The sequence below is a fragment of the Sarcophilus harrisii genome, chromosome 3 (assembly GCF_902635505.1).
Source record: "Sarcophilus harrisii chromosome 3, mSarHar1.11, whole genome shotgun sequence".
NCBI classification, from domain to species: domain Eukaryota; kingdom Metazoa; phylum Chordata; class Mammalia; order Dasyuromorphia; family Dasyuridae; genus Sarcophilus; species Sarcophilus harrisii.
In genome coordinates this window covers 566,124,178-566,138,803 of record NC_045428.1, presented here as the reverse complement: position 1 = coordinate 566,138,803, position 14,626 = coordinate 566,124,178, and positions in this window count along the sequence as shown.

The following is a 14,626-nucleotide window of genomic DNA, read 5'->3' as shown; positions in this document are numbered from 1 at the left end:
GTGAGCCACCAGCTGAGGGTATGTGTGGAGATGGGGGAGCATCCTGGGATAACTGCGGTCTGCCTGGGGAAACTGAGGCATGTGTGGACTAGCGTTCAGACCTAAGGTCAAGATAGGTAGCAAGATAAAGAGTCAGTGGAAAAAACACTCACTGGTTTTGGAATCAGAGCTCCTGGAATCAAATAAAAGAAACTGTGTGCTCTGGTAATTTTCTTTAAACTCTGTGTACCTCAGTTTCTTCCTCTGTAAAATGAGTATTGCCCGAGGTAATTTGTAAACTCCCTTTCAACTCTAATCATCAAATATTTTAAAGTCTACCAGAGATCCCATTGGAGCCCAAACCAGATAGTCCATGGGAATACTAATATATTAATAAAGCATTATTATGATATATTATATATAATAATAAATAAAAATATTATTATTAATAAATCTCAGGAAGGGTTTGTAATATGGAAATGATGTCATGAGAGTAGTCTTAAAGTAATACAGGCAGCAAGTCATCAGAGAAGCTCAAGCAAAGACTAGATGGCACTTATCTGGGTTGTAATAAATGGGATTTTTATTTTAGGACTCTACCCAGATTATACCATTTCTAGGGTCCTTCTCTTTCATGAAATTCAATAGAAATCTAATATATTTTTGTCCTTGATTAGCTTCGTGAATCATCCTGTAGGTTCAGTCTGGAATATTGAAAGCACTTGCCTATCCGAGATTGACATCTCCTTGAACCTTTATAAGTAAGTGTGGTTTATCCGGAGATCTCAATATGGAAGGCAGTCATTTAGTTAATTAGGTTCATATTTTATCCACTGATTTCTCAAACTGGGATTTGACCTCATAGGAAACCGGTATAGTATGGAGAGTTAAGTCTGTATTAATCTGATCAGACAAGAAAAATACATTATCAGTCCAGTAGGACATTTGCTCAAAGTCTGGGATTGGCAGAGTTATAAATAGGGTGGGAAACCAGAGCTTTGCCCCAGAGTGCCACAGTTAGTGTTTGCTAATGGCACTTCAGGTAGTTAGGTAGCAGAGGATAGAAGGCTGGGTCTGGATCCTGGAGGATGACAACCTCAGTCACTTATTAGCTATGTCTTACCTCTTTTTGCCTGAGTTTCCTCAACTGGGAAGAAGAGAAAAATAACTTACCTACCTGATAGGTGTATTGTGAGAATCAAATGAGATGATAATTGTAGACAGAGTTGCTGAATCATTTTTCACTTGTCTCCAACTCTTTGTGATCTCATTTGGGATTTTCTTGGCAGAGATACTAGAGGGGTTTGTCATTTCCTTTTCCAGTCTATTTTATAGAGGGGGAAACTGAGGCAGAATTAAGTGACTTGCCCAGGGTCACATAGCTAGGATATATCTGAGGTTAAATTTGAACTCAGGTCCTCCTGACTCTAAGCCAAACACTCTATCTACTGCATCACCTAATTGTCTTAGAGCTACTTAGCTGTTTCTGGCATTTAGGAGCTTCTAGATAAATGCTTATTCCCTTCCCCACCACCTTCAGTAGCATAAAACTTCATGAGTTTACCACTTTGTTGGCAAGAGTAACTAGCTGTCAATCAGTGTGTATTTATTAAGCACCTTCTATGTGCCACGCACTGGGCTAAAGGCTGGAAATACAAAAAGAGGCAAAAACTCTGTTCCTGACTTCAGGGAGTTTATAATTTAATAGAAATCTAATAATTAAAATAAAGAGTTGATGATGGATGGGGCAGATCACCGGGTCTGCTTCTTCTGTTCTCCAACCTCTAAACCAGTCCCAGAGTTTCTGAATCCACTTCTACCTCGGGCAGCAAATCATATGACTTGAGCTGGCAAAGTTTGATGTACCCACCCTGGACCCGTAAGTTCTGGGTTTGGGCCCAGGATGGACTGTTTAAATAAAAGCTACCCCACTGTGCCCGAGATCACTCCAGAGGTCTCAACATTCTGGGTTATATCACACCCTGGCATTTTCCTCTAACAGGAGCCTGGGGTCTTTCTGGGCAAGTGGAGAGATTTTCTCAGTTGGAGGAGAATGGGGCTGGGATGGGAAAGGATGCTCAGAGCCTGGGCTCTGGCTCCCAGAGGCGGCTTCTGACTCTGACCCATCTTGGGTACCCTGTGTCCAATTCACAGAGACCCAGGGGCTAGTGCCCTGTCACACAGGGTGAATCAGCAGAAGGTGGAGGCCTGAGCCAATCACGTTTCAGCATCACAAAATAGGAAAAATGCTGCAGAATGTTCTAATTATAGCCAGGCTTTCTGGAGATCTCTCATGGAGCTTCTCAGACAGCACAATGCTCTGCTCCAGTGTTACACACAGTTGGTCAGAGCTGGGGTTGCAATTCAGAACAAAATAGGAGGGACTGTGAGTGGATAATGCCAGGTAATGAATTTCTGAGACTGTTTGGAGAAGCTCTTGTTTGAGTGAGTAGAGGATCATGGGCCGTTGACCCAGGGAACAGTGTGTCTGTGATGGGGCTGCCAGCTGATACATATAGAGAAAGTAGTCTCTCATGTGGAAGCCTCCTATTTTATTTTTCATTGTTGGGTTCTGTTAATAATAGCTAGCATTTACACATAGTGTTTTACAAATATCACTTCATTTGATCCCTGCAGCAAAATTGGGTACAGAGCTGCTGTTATTATCCCCATTTTTCCTAAGCAGCAACTGAGGCAAGCAGAAGTGAAGTGACTTGCCTGGAATCACATGGCCAGGAAGTATCTGGTATTATCTTTATTTCCAAATATATCTATTCCCCAGAGAATCAAAGAATAAGACACAGAAAGGAGGAAAAAACCCAACAGTTCAGTAAAAATTGATCAGCTTGCCAACTAAATCTAACCACACGTGACATTCAACACCCATAAATCCCCACTTCTGCAAAGAAGGGAGAACATTGCATTTTATTATTATTTTTTCTTTGGAAGAAGGCTTGGTCATTAGATATTATAATATATATTATTATAATTATTATATATTATGTTATAATATAATGTTCAGTTTTTTGTTCTATTTTTATTGTTGTCATGATTGTATTTTTTTTTCTGGTTCTGCTGACTTCACTTTGCATCAATTCATATAATTTTTTTTCCTGTGCTTCTGTCTTCTTCATACTCACCATTTCTTATATAGCATAATTTCTTTTGCCATTTCCTCAGTCAAAATGGGATTAGGCAACCACTTACTTTAATATTAATATTTGTCTCATAGATGCTGAGCTCATTTTTTCCATAACTGCTAGAGCTCTGAGTCTCTTGGCACCTGCTAAACTTTGGCACCCTGGGACAAAGACTTTGCCAGTTCTGGATACAGCTCTTGCTTCAACACTCATACAAGATCTCCTCTAGGTAAGGTTGGGAGTGGGGGTCCTATCTGGAATCAATGTGGAATACAAACATAGAAAGGGGATATTTCTAGGTTATTGGCAAGATGAGTACACATGGGATATGAAGATAAGCTAAATCTCCAAAAAGAGAGAGTCTGTCAAAAGTGGGTTACACGTGCTTTGATGGTTTGTGGACTTTTATAAAGTGAGCGTGGAATTCAGAGAAGAGAAAGAATAATGCAGTGGGCAGGGGAGGAGGGATGTTCAGCAGGCTTCCAGGAGGAGAGGGGATCTCAGGCATGGCTTTCATGAATGAGAGTTTTTAGGGAGGGGGAAAGGGAGAAGAGGTAGGAATAAAAAGAGGAGGTGGGACTGTTCAAAGTTGGGCTAGATCACTTGTCTTCTTTTCTTATAACTGCTTTTTTTCTGTTCCCTCATCTTCCTTTCTTATAACTGATTTCTTCTGTTCCCTTCTTCCTCACTTCATACAGACTAAAACCACTCCAAGTACACTTGATAAGCGAACACGGGGCTTGCTGCTAGCCAACCAATCTCACCCTGATCAATGAGGCAAGAGGCTGCCTGTGGCAGTGTTACATCCACAGATAAATATATGCATATATATAGAAGGTGGCATTTGAACTGAGTCATAAAGGAGATCAGGGATTCTTGGAAGTGGAGGAGATGAGGGAGAGCCTTGTGGGTATGAGGGACATCGGGGGCAAAGGGGGAAAGACTGCAGATAGGATGTCCTGTGTGAGGTAAGTGGGATGGTACATCTGAACTATGGTAGAAGGAAGGAGAATATAAGACTGGAAAGATAAGATGGAGCAAGAGCTTTCAGGCCAAACAGAAAAGTTTGAATTTTATTCTAGAGGTAACAGAGAGCTACTGCAGTTTATTGAATAGGGCAAATCCTATGGAAAATTATTCAGTGCTTGTAGTCAGGAAGATCTGAATTCATTTCCAGCTTTTGATACTTACTGTGTGATGCTAAGAACCTCTTTCTGTTTCAGTTTTATCAGCTGTAAAATGAAGATAATAACAATACCAATCTCCCAGGGTTGTTTTGAGGCTCAAATGAGATATTTGTAAAGCGATTAGCAGTGTCTGTCATATAGTAGGTGCTATATAAATGCTTATTTCTTTTCCTCTTTCTTTCCCTTCAGGAATATAAGGAATCGCTGTGTGGAGAAATATAATGGAAGAAGCTCTGAATTCAGAATCAGCAGTGACTCTGAAAATATCAGTTTTGCTATTATCTACCTGTGCAATCCTGGTCAGATGACATGTCCTCTATAGTTCTCAGCTTTCTTATCTTTAAATGAAAGGGTTGGAATAGATGTTCTCTAAGGTTCTTTCCAATGGAAAAATCTACCATTATTTTGTCAGTCAGTGAACATTCAACTCAATGCATTTATTAAGCACCTATTTGTCTTTGCAGCATTGTGCTGGACAAATGGGGTGGTGGATGCTTTCACCCTTAGGGGCTCGAATTCTTATAGATAATGTTAGCTGATGGTAGAATAAAGAACTATGGACTTGGAGACAGAGGCACTGGACGATTGTCTTCTCTTGTATAAGTTACTTCTCTCTGGGCTGATCTTCCATAAAATGAGTGAGTTGGACCCAGTGATCTCCAAAGTCGTTCCCAGCCTTAGTAACATTCTGTGAAAAGCAACATTGTATAAAAGGCTGTGTGACTCTGAGAAAGTCATGTAAATTCAATTTCTCTTACAGAATGAAGGGGATGCTTAGACTTAATGATCTCAAAGGCCTGTCCCAGGTATGGTATTCTATGTTTTAAGGTGATGAGCATCATGGTATGTTAGAAGGAGTGTTGAGCCAGTGTAGTAAGTGGCAGAGCTAGGATTCATATTGACTTTATCTCCTTGGGGGGTCTCTCAGTTTACCTATCTGTAAAATAAAGGGCTGTAAAATAAAGTTAGATAAACTTTTAGATTCTTTCTGCCTTCCTAAGACCATTGGTGTTAGAACTGGATCTCTCCCCATGTCCTGTTTCTAGGAGGGAAGAGAGAAAGTACTGGTGGGGTGGAGAAGGAGTGGGGTTTGGAGCTTGATATAAATTGTCCATCTTAACACATTGATGATAATGCAAGTAATAAGACAAACCACAGGGCCTCGGGAAATGCATTTCCCGGCAAGGAAATTATTGAATATTTAGAACTAGTAGCAGATCATTTAGAGGGGGAAATGAATTTCTCAGCTTCCTCTGATCGAGATACATCTCTGTTTCTGAACCTTAATTTAGCCTCAGCTCGAAAGCGGTGGGCGATTGGCATCTATGCATTTGTAAAGTTACCCGTTTCTGCCCAATTGGTAGCAATTGCTTCCGAAGCCAAGGCTGCTTATTGAAGTGGGAACGAGTTAGATACCATTAGCTGAATTCAACTTCAATGCTGGGGCTCAGCTAAGCAGGGAAGGAAGAATGGGGGGAGGGGTGGTCCTGGATGTTCAGGACTGACAGCTTTCTCATAGAGCAATTTGGTGTTGTATTTTGGGGGGGCAAAAGTTATATTACAGACTGACAGGGATTGGAGAGGTTCCTTGAGAGTAGGGATTATGGCCCCCTTTCATAAAATGAGATTTTTTGAGGGTAGATACTATGTCCTCTGAAAAAACTGGAAGGCCTCCTGAGGGTTATTAGCTGGTGTTCCCTTTTCCCCCACTATTAGACTATGTCCTTCAATAAGACTGGGGGATCCCTGAAGGTAAAACCTATATCTCACCTTTTTCTGTCATACTGATACCTCCTCAAGGTCAAGGACTATGTCTCCAGTAGATTTGCTACTGCCCAAAGTTATAACTTACATCTTCTCCATGGAATTGGTTATCCTCTGAGAAAAAGGGGCTATCTCCCTCATCATACTGGAAAACTCCCCCAAATGGAAAGTGTATCTGTCTTATTTTCCAGACTGGTCTATACTTCTTTTTCCCATTGGTCTGACTTTCTCTTCCTCACCTTTTTTTTTTTTTATAGCACCTAAACACAAATCTGTGCTCATTCTTCAGCCCTGAAGCGATCCTAGAAATGATACAATTCAGCTCAGATTTGTGACCAAAGGCAAATCCCAACCTCTCTAGGTCCGAGTTTACTCATGAATAATAATAAAGGAATAATAATAAATAATGAATAAAAAACAATAAAGAATAGTTGCTCTCTTTTTTTCCTTCTTTGGGTTAAATTCTTTTTGCATGAAGCTCCTTATTTCACAATGAGGAAACTGAAACTGAAATAGTTTGTCTAGGATCAGATACGGAAATTTAAAAAGAAAATTTTATTATTATTTTCTGTTTCTTGAATCATCTTAGTTATCCCTTCCCATCCCCTACCTACTTTCAGAGAGCCATTGCCATAAAATAAATAATGTTTTCTTGAGAAGGAAAAAAATCAGCACAACCAATTAATACATGCAGTATGTAATTTCTATGCACTTCCCACCTCCATGGGGAGTTGGGTGGGAAGTGTCTTCTTACATCTCTTCACTTAATCTCATTGGATCTTTATAATTTTGCTACATTTGCTTAAAATTTTTTAGTGTGTGGTTGTTCTTTCTATTTCCATTGTTATAATTTTATACACACACACACACACACACACACACACACATATAAATTTTATTTAGCCATTCTCCAGCTGATGGGCATCCCTCAGTTTTCAGTTTCTGGCCACCACAAAAAGGGCCGCCACAAACATTTTTGCACATACGGGTCCCTTTCCCTTTTTTATGATCTCTTTCAGGTATAGCACATAGATCTTTCTATGTTTCTCTATATTCATCACAAATGCAATTTCTTATCACATAGTAATATTACATTACATTCAGAGGCCACCATTTGTTTAGCCATTCTCTAATAGATGAGCACCTATTTTATTCCAATTCTTAGCTATCCCCCAAAGTGCTGCCATATACATTTTGGGATGTGTAAGGATTTTCTTTTTTATCAATGACGTATTGGGATATGAGCCCAGTAAGAGAGTCCCTAGACACTTTATTTGCATAATTTCAAACTGCCTTCCAAAATGGTTCTACCATTTCACAGTTTCATCCACAATGCATTAGTGTGCCTATCATTCCACAACCCTCCAACATGGTATATTTCAGTTTCTTGTCATCTTTGCCGATTTGTGGATGAAAGGTGAAAGGTCAGGTTTTTAAAAAATTTGTATTTCTCTTATTATTAGTGATTTGGAAATTTCTTTCATGTGGTTGTGAAAACTTTTGCAGTTATTTATTTGTTTGCTTGCTCATTTGTTTATTTATTTGTTGTTTGTTTATTTATTTTTTTGCTGAGGCAACTGGGGTTAAGTGACTTGCCCAGGGTCACACAGATGTAAGTGTTAAGTGTCTGAGGCCAGATTTGAACTCAGGTCCTCCTGACTTCAAGGCTAGCTTTTGATAAGTGGTTGTTTATATCCTTTGACCACTTAATTTATTAGGGAACTGGGTTCGCAAATGGATTTAATGGCTTCATCAGAATTTGAATCCAGACCTCTTTGCTCAGTCTAAAATGCTATTCTCTCTGGAACAAACAGAGGCAGATAGTTGCAGAAAGAGGCAGGGGTAGGATGCCCTAATGAGAACTTCAGCAAACGTTGCAGATCTGGAGACCTAAGAGACAGAAACATTGAACTGTAAAAGAGGCAGCCTTCAGATATAAAACCCACATTCCTGCTCCGAGAGGTCTGAATTACTCAGACACACGTGAAGAAGCCCGGTCTGCAGCCGTATCTCTGTCCTTGGAGAAGCACGTGCTGCCCGGAGCAGCTTGCGAGGTGAAATGGGACTGGTCGGGACTGTGGAGCCGGGTCTCTCCTATGTCTTGTCTAGAGGCGACAACCTCAGAGTTGAAGTTTTGAGGGCAGAAAAGTCTCTGTGGAGGCTAAACTAAGAGCTGCTGTCCCAGCTGGAAGAGCACTGAAACATAAAGGGGAGGATGAAGGGGGGGGGGAACATAATTCTCCCCCTCCCCCCGAGCCAAGCCAGGGGGAACATGCCAGCAGCTGATGCTCAAAGAGTGAGCCCAGGGGTCATGGCTGGTCACCTTGGGAAGCCAGAGAAGGGCCCTGCCCAGCGTGGTCTCCCCAGCATCAGTCACTAGGCTGATGTAGTACAGGCCAGCCTACGGAGGGCCAGAACCACCGAGTGACCTGTGACCCAGCTTGGCGGTAGCTTGGCCGGTGCAGCTAAATCCCCTCCCTCTGCCAGAAGCAAACTCAGCTGGGTCTTTTGCCAAAAGGGAGGATACTAGTGTGGGCTCAGGAGTTAGTGTTAGGAGGACTGTCACTCCTAGGTGAACCCTCATACCATGAAAGAAGCCAGCTCTTTCAGAACCAAACTGGCCCTTGTGTGTACCCGTAGAGAGAGTGATCCCAGGTGAATTTATGGCTATTTCCCAGAACTCATTGGGAAATGCATATGGAAGTCATAAAGAATACGTAGATTTAATCCTTTAAAGAAGGCTTTGTGGATCAGGGAAAGACTTTGGAACTAAGATTCAAGAGGCAAGAATTCAAGTCCTGGTGCTATTAATCATCTATTTAACCTTGGACAAGTCCTCTGAGCTCAGTTGTTCATCTATAAAGTGAGGGAGTGCATCATATGATCAGTAAGGTTCTTTTCAACTCTGACATCTTGAGTTCCAAGGACCCTCTCAGCTCTGACGTCCTGGGTTCTAAGCTCCCTCCCAGCTCTGACACCCTGGTTCTAAGGGCCCTCCCAGCTCTGACACCCTGGGTTCTAAGGGCCCTCCCAGTTCTGACAAGTTAAGATTCTAGGAGTCTTTCTTTCCCTTCCCTATCCTGAGTACAGGTCTAGAAACTCTAGATCTGCAATACTCAGCTCACGCATTAACCAGACAAGCTAATATTACCTATCACCTATTGCCGTTAATATTATTCATTACCCTCCCTTTTCCCTTGGGAGGCTATGCCCTTCAGGGCCCAGGGTACAACAGGTCCATGTATGGATTTCCATCTGGTGCCAAGATTCTTCTTTCTGGATCTAAAACTTCATTGGAATGCAAATAGGATAAAACATATTCTTCAAGGAGGGCAGGAGGAAGAAAGGCCCAGAAAAGTTTTCCTCATTACTCTGCGCTTCTGTCTCCCACAAGGCATCTGGAAATGGGGAGCAGAGAAAGGAGTGTCTGATACTTATATGAGGAGCCACCTTGGGAGCTTGTAGGACAGAGGCAGCTACTTAGGTTGAAGTCCATTTGGGATTCACTTGGGGTTCAGGATTTGGCCTCAGGCTCTCCTGATCCCTTCCTCATCCTCCCTCCTTCCCCTCATGACACAAAAGATGCCCCACAACAAAACAGAACAAATGAAAACAACCCAAGAATTTCTTTTAAGCACTGAAAATAAATCATTTCCTTAGGTGAACAATAACTGATAAACCAATGTGAGTAACACATTATGATAAATGTCAGATCTAGAAGGGACCCTAGAACATTGGATGTCAGACCTAAGATGGATCCCATAACTTACAAACTGATGATGGAAGAGCTCTTCAAACTCAGGATGTCAGAGCCAGGAGTCCCTTAGAACTCAGGATGTCAGAGCTGGGAGGGCCTTTAGAACCCAGGAGGTCAGAGCTGGGAGGGCCCTTAAAACCCAGGAGGTCAGAGCTGGGGGGGCCCTTAGAACTCAGGATGTCAGAGCTGGGAGGGCCTTAGAACATAGAATATCAGAGCTGGGGGAGCCCTTAGGACCCAGAGTGTCAGGGCTGGGAGGACCTTTAGAATGTAAAATGCTGAAGCTGGTAGGGGAGAGTGGAACTTTATAAGAAATAAGGCTAGAATATGGAGAGGACTTTAGGACAGATAATATTAAAGCTCAAAGACTCTTTAGAGCTCCAATCCTCTTATTTTACTGATTGAAAAAAAAGGACTAGAGAGAGGAAATGTCTGAGATCACACAGAGAATTAATCAGATGAACCAATTTCCCACTGCCCATATAACCAGCTCTCAGTTTTCCATGGGAATGGTAGCTGTAATGAATGGTGTGAGATGTGGTATAATGGAAAGTGTATTAAACTAAATCAGAAAAGACTTTCATTCTTATCTCATATACAGTGTTTTTTAAATGTATATAACCCTTGGCTCTTTGAGCCTCACTGCATTCATCTGTAAAATGGGGATAATATGGGTTAATATCTGCCTCTCAGGGTTTTTGTGAGGCTCAAATGAGATTAACGGAGGCAATGAGCTTTATCAACCTTAAAGCATTTATAGAAATGTCAACTTTATTTTTATTAAATAAAAGTGCCTAAGGGACTAAACATGCAAGTATCATCTTGCCTGGCTTTATTTTTCATTCCCAGCAGTCAGAATTTTAATTTGTAGTCTGTTTATCCAGACAATGGAGAGGAGTTGCCCACTCTGTGGTTTATTGGATAAAAACCAAGACCCTCAAGCCACCCAGTTGATCATTGAATAAATATTTACAGTATTAAGCTCTTATGATGTGGCACAGGCACTGGCACTGCATTCACTTTCCTGACTTCAAAAAGTTTCCATTCTAATGGAGAAAAATACACTGGGAAGATGGCTGAAAAGTGGGATGGGAGGGAGGTGGAAGCATGGAGAGTCAGGTCTGGCTGGAGAGGGAGAAGTAGACTTGGGAGAGGAATAAAGGTTGGCTGTCTTGGACCTGTTTTCAAAATGAAGGTTCTGGGAGGAACTAATCATTGGGAGAATGGGACTGCAAGGGAGAAGGAGCTTTCAGAATAAGATGTGCTGACCAGCCCTAGGATTTCTCCCCTGCTTTTTTCTCAGGGGACCCAATTTGTGACAAATGGCTCTGCAGTAATTTGAGTATTTTGTGGTAAATGAATGAATGATGACTATAATAATCTAGTGTTTGACAAACCCAAAGACCCAGCTTCTGGGGTAAGAATTCACTATTTGACAACAATTGTTGGGAAAATTGGGAAATTAGTATGACAGAAACTAGGCGTTAAACCACACCTAACACCATATACCAAGATAAGGTTGAAATGGGTTCATGATTTAGACATAAAAAGTGATATTAAAAAGCAAATTAGAAGCACAAAGGATAGTCTACTTCTCAGATCTGTAGCGAAGGAAGGAATATTTGACTAAAGAAGAATTAGAGTATATTATGGAACATAAAATGGATAATTTTGATTATATTGAGTTAAAAAGGTTTTGGACAAACAAAACCAATGCAGACAAGATTAGAAGGGAAGCAATAAATTGGGAAAAAAGTTTTACATACAAAGGGTCTGATAAAGGCCTCATTTCTAAAATCTATAGAGAATTGACTCAAATTTATAAAAATTCAAGTCATTCTTCAATTGATAAATAGTCAAAGGATATGAATGGTAAATATTCAGATGAAAAAAATTAAAACCATTTATAGTCATATGAAAAAATGCTCTAAATCACTATTGATCAGAGAAAGGTAAATTAAGACAACTCTGAGGTACCACTGAATACCTCTCAGATTGGCTAAAATGACAGGAAAAGATAATGATGAATGATGGAGGGGATGTAGGAAAACTGGGATACTAGTACATTGTTGGTGGAGTTGTGAACTGATCCAACCATTCTGGAAAGCAATTTGTAACTATGCCCAAGGGCTACCAAACTGTGCATACCCTTTAATCCAGCAGTGTTTCTACTGAGTCTGTATCCCAAAGAGATCATTAAAAAAAGGAAAAAGACCTATGTGTGTAATGTTGGTAGTAGCCCTTTTTGTACTGGCAAGGAACTGGAAACTGAGTGGATGCCCATCAGTTGGAGAATAGCTGAGTGAGTTATGGTATATGAATGTTATGGAATATTATTGTTCTGTTAGAAACAATCAGTAAGATGATTTCAGAGAGGTCTGGAGAGACTTACATGAACTGAAGCTGCGTGAAGTGAGTAGAATCAGGAGAACATTGCACACGGCAACAACAAGATTATGTGCTGATCAACTGTGATGGACGTGGCTCTTTTCAACAATGTGGTGATTCAGGCCAGTTCCCATAGTTTTGTGATGAAGAGAGCCATCTGCACCCAGAGAGAGGATTGTGAAAACTGAGTGTGGATCACAATATAGTATTTTCACTTTTTTGTTGTTATTTTCTTGCATTTTATTTTCTTTCCCATTTTTTCCCTTTTTGATCTGATTTTTCTTATGCATCAAGATAATAGTGGAGGTGTGTACAGAATTGCACATGTTTAACATGTTGAATTACTTGCTGCCTAGAGGAGGAGATGGAAGGAAGGGAGGGAGAAAAATTTGGAACAAAGGGTTTTGCAAGGGTGAATGTTGAAAATCACCTATGTCTATGTTTTGAAAATAAAAAGCTTTAATAAAAATTAAAAAATAAATGAATGAATGAAGTGCTTTTTAAAGTAATTGCCATATACCATGCAGTCTGGTAAAAGCAAAGCATAGAAATACAAGTAAATAAGCATTCTACTGGGGTGGGGAGGTGGAGAGAGAGAAGACAATCTATAAAGGGGATAGTGGATTATGTGGGGGCTGCCTTGGAAACAGCAAGTGATGAGGAGGCTGCAGTTTAAGGCTGGACAGAATCCTCGCCTTTCAGAGTCTGGACCCCAGGACAGGAGTAAAGAGGATGACCGGAGGACAAGTACCTGGTTGAGAAATAGACAAGAAAAGACCTGGGAGACCATGAGCCAGGGCAAGATGAGGTAAAGGACAGTGAAGGATGAGAGGGTCATACTGGGAGTCCTAGATATCAATCAGTCAAATATTGGCTGCCATACTAGGACCAACCCCTCCCACCCCTGTGCCACTCCACTGGCTCAGGGTGGTCAAAGCTGCATTATTATTGTCTGCGACACAATCTGGTGCTGTAGCCTTCTCTAAGAAGCCCCGCGTTCAGAGTCACAGAATCTGCCAAGAACCAGCCGCCTTCCTTGGCCACCATTTTGCTGCTCTTTCATACCTATGGGGGGAGACTCAGGGGAGAGGATTAGTGGCTGGAGAGAGAAGTTTTGTCCATTTCCATCCTTTCCATAGCATGCCCTCAGGAATACTGTTCTATTATTTTAAAAAACTTCCCTTAATGCAAAATATTCCAAAGTCTTGGTGCCATTTTAAGCTTCAATACCTATTAAGGCTTAAAATGGAACTGGGAATTTTGGGACATCCAGTATTAGCCTTGTGCCCTCCAACCAGAAATCACTTTGGATGTATTTTATATTTACTTATATAAGTTAACAAGGTTCCCCAAATCCCCATTTTCTCTCCTCCTGCTCCAAGAAATAAATCTCCTTGAAGGCAGGGATGATTTGATTTTTGCCTTCATTTCTCTGGGTTCTGTCATACAGAAGGAAATTAATAAATAGTTGTTGAAATGAGGTGATTCAGGCCAATTCCAAGAGACTTGTGATGGAGAGAGCCATTTGCATCCAGAGAGAGAGCACTGTGGGAACTGAATATGGCTAGAAGCATAGTATTTTCATTTTTTTGTTGTTATTTGATTGCTTTTTGTTTTCTTTCTCATTTTTTCCTTTTTGATTTGATTTTTGTTGTGCAACATGAGAAATGTGGGAATATGTTAGAATTGTACATATTTAACATATATTGGATTATTTGCTATCTAAGGGAAGGAGTGGGAGGAAGAAAAGGAAAAAATTTAGAACACAAGATTTTATAAGGGTGAATGCTGAAAATTATCTTTGCATATATTTGGAAAATAAAAAGTATTATTTTTTAAAATAGTTGTTGAGTTGAATTGACTTGAGGGATCAAAGGTATTTCACCATTCTGGACCTTAGTTACTTTAACTATAGAATGAGAGACTTACACTAGCATGTCATAGGTTGACATCCCAAGTTCTAAGGGCCCTCCCAGCTCTGACATCCTGGGTTCTAAGGGCCCTTCCAGTTCTGACATTCTCTGTTCTAAGGGCTCTCCCAGATATGAAATTCTGCAATCTATGACTGTAAAAGTTGTAGTTAGAGCAGAAAACTCTCTCTGGTATTAGGAGGAGCAGCATTACTGATCCGATTTGACTTCTCTTGCTTAGCTTCCTTAAAAGGCAATTCAGACTTCAAGGCTAAGGTGGGGAGCCTGGAGAGGAGGGAAGGGAAAGAAGTTGGTGAATTGGGGGGGGGAGAGCATTGCTTTGAGACCCCTTAGAAGGAGGCCCCACGGGCCAAGGAACCATTTTGGTGACAGCAAAGAGAGAGTGGGAAAGGAGGTGAAGGCTAGCTCGGGGAAGCTTGGCTATGGGGGATTAATCCTGAAAGACTACACAATTCCCCATGAATACCAAGAGAAAGCATT